This window comes from Daphnia magna, linkage group LG7 (genome assembly GCF_020631705.1).
Source record: "Daphnia magna isolate NIES linkage group LG7, ASM2063170v1.1, whole genome shotgun sequence".
In the NCBI taxonomy this organism is placed as follows: Eukaryota; Metazoa; Arthropoda; class Branchiopoda; order Diplostraca; family Daphniidae; genus Daphnia; species Daphnia magna.
The window spans coordinates 8560898-8563325 of record NC_059188.1 but is presented as its reverse complement, the minus strand read 5'-3'; the positions used below and the strand labels follow the sequence as shown (position 1 = coordinate 8563325).

The 2428-nt window shown below is 35.3% G+C and overlaps 1 long non-coding RNA gene across 1 annotated transcript; it reads right to left on the bottom strand.

The window, feature by feature from the left end:
- Positions 1–855: 855 nt before the first annotated feature.
- LOC116934641 lies at positions 856–1531 on the bottom strand. The gene is made up of 3 exons (XR_006648829.1): positions 1410–1531; positions 1072–1342; positions 856–1001 (listed from the first exon to the last, which is right to left on the bottom strand). It is a non-coding gene; the product is annotated as an uncharacterized LOC116934641 (long non-coding RNA).
- Between the last annotated feature and the right edge of the window lie 897 nt (positions 1532–2428).

Sequence of the window (2428 nt, the reverse complement as noted above, 5' to 3'; positions counted from 1 at the left end):
TTCTTTGCCGTGTTTCAGCGCCACCGTTGGCCGTATTATGTACTATATCGATTTTCTATGGCGGGAATGAATGGGTTTTGCCTTTTAAAACATGAAAAAAATAGTACTGTAATAGGTTTTATCTTTTTAGGCAATGTTGTACATTGGTTCAATGACCTTACTAATAATAATAGGCGGTAAAGTTTTTCATACCAAATAGAGCAGTAAAACATCCTGCTTTGCGCGTTTTTCACAAATGCGAAAATCTCATTTGTGTCCAAGTTGGTCTGCTGCGGCTGCAGCGTCTTATGGAGAAACCATCTTCTTCACGTTAAAAATTAAGTTTTCATAACTATAATTTAGATTTCCCCCTTTTCTTCCTAGCAGTGATACCCTATTCATCTTTTCATTTCCCAATTTTTTTTCTAGCTCCAGTTCTATCTACTTTATTTTTATTTTATTTTTGTTTGTAAGTTGCTCGTCTCTTTTAGCCGAAGAATTTCGTTTGCTGCCAGAAATTCGTCTGCTACGAGGGGATGAACAACAAACCATTCACAAACAATAGCTAAAATCAGGAACTTATTCAGATGCAAAATCATTGCTTCCACTTTCCAACATATCAGACACTAGAGGTATTTCATTATGCTAGAAATGAAGATAAAGTTTTAGTTTTTCGACTTTCGACAAAGCAATAAAATGTTTCATTAATATACTGTACATCATGTTTGTTGTTTACCACTGCATTGGGCACATCATTATCTTGTCTATTGGCGGCATTCTTTCCATTGTTTACGAAAGCCTAATAATACATGAACAAAAGCATTAATGACTGTTATCACAAACTTTAAATAATAGAATGAATGTCACATTGATCTGTTCCAATGTTCTTGATTTCCTTTCAAGCCTTCTGGAATGTCGACTAATGTTTCTCTGTACAACCCTGTCAAAAATGGAATTTCTGATGTGTAGTGAAGGTGCCCAGTCTGGGTGAGAGTTATCGAAAGAATTCTTACATGGCCTACCTGTTATGAAAATGATATTTAAAACACTGTGATTGATGCAAATGATTATAAACTACATTCATTTATAAACCAGATGCAAAATGACGAGAGCAAACACGAGTGTTGTTGTTTAAGTCACATTCCTTCACGTTAAGCTTTTGAAGCCAAACAATTCTTCGTTCCTTTTTTTTTCTTTCAAAGCAGTTTTTAAACTTTCATTAAATTTTGGAATACGAAATAAAGGTACTCCTTCGGAACCACAACCAGAAACACAACACCTCCAAGACATGTCGAAGAAGAACCAAAACACTTTGTCAGATGCGGACGACAGATGAAAGAGATCACTCAAACAAAATGTAGGACTACAAAAACATTAATAATAAATAAAGTACAGTCTATATCGAGGTCAAATAAAAATTAGAAGATTACCTGATAACGAAGGAATTTCGTAATCCAATTATAAATGGAACGGAAAAAAATTTCAATGGAAAAAATTAAAACTAAAACTACAACGGGCGAAACTCCGTAAGCCGCCATGCAAGAACTGTTACTAGTTCGTGTCCAATTTTTTTTTCACAATTTCATCGAACTGGCAACTTTGGACGTTAGCCAACTCTATAGTATTCTCCGTCGCTTTCACTCAATGGATCAAAATCACTTCCATTAATTCCACTTTCTTTTTCTGTTTTGCCAGAGTTTACGTCAATATTTAAATGGTCACTAAAGTCACTCTCGGGAACCACATCTCCATTTTCCCACACATTTACCAGAGAAATAGAGTTGTTTTCAACAAATACGTCGTTATCATACAATCCTTTAGTTGAAACCAGATGATTCTGGAGTTTTCTTCTTTTTTTCCGTCCAGTTAAAGCTATAGTAGTCATAACGATCACAAGTCAAGGCGATGACGTAAAATAATCAAATTGTTTCGTCGACGACTCCATAAGCTTTACATTGCTCACATGAGGTTGCAAGCAGACGACAACTGAAGTGGAACAGTAAAGAGGAGAAGCGTTGCCATATCATAGCTTTCTATGACCAAAGAAATTGAAATATTTGAAAAAATTATGCGTATAGACCTATACCGTCCCTGATTATAAATTTTGAATATGGAGAAATTTAAAGAACGACGTTGACGAGAATTTTAATAGATGAGTTGTGAAAAAAACTATTGGTTGATGAAGCTGAAGCCATCAAGTGAGCATGACGTCAAAAACGATGGGTATGAAAAATTTACCCGCGTAAAAACAAAGGACTCGATTAGTGTAAACATTTCCTATGTGTTTTGTTGGAGCCCAAATTTAATAAATGGTACGGATAAGGTACATCCACAAGGGACTGTGAGAATTTATCGCAAAACGATGCAAATGACTTTATTTTTGTTTTAGAATGGACCGCTTTGAGATGTCTTATACTTGAGCCTGTCTCAGACGTCCCATTGATACGTC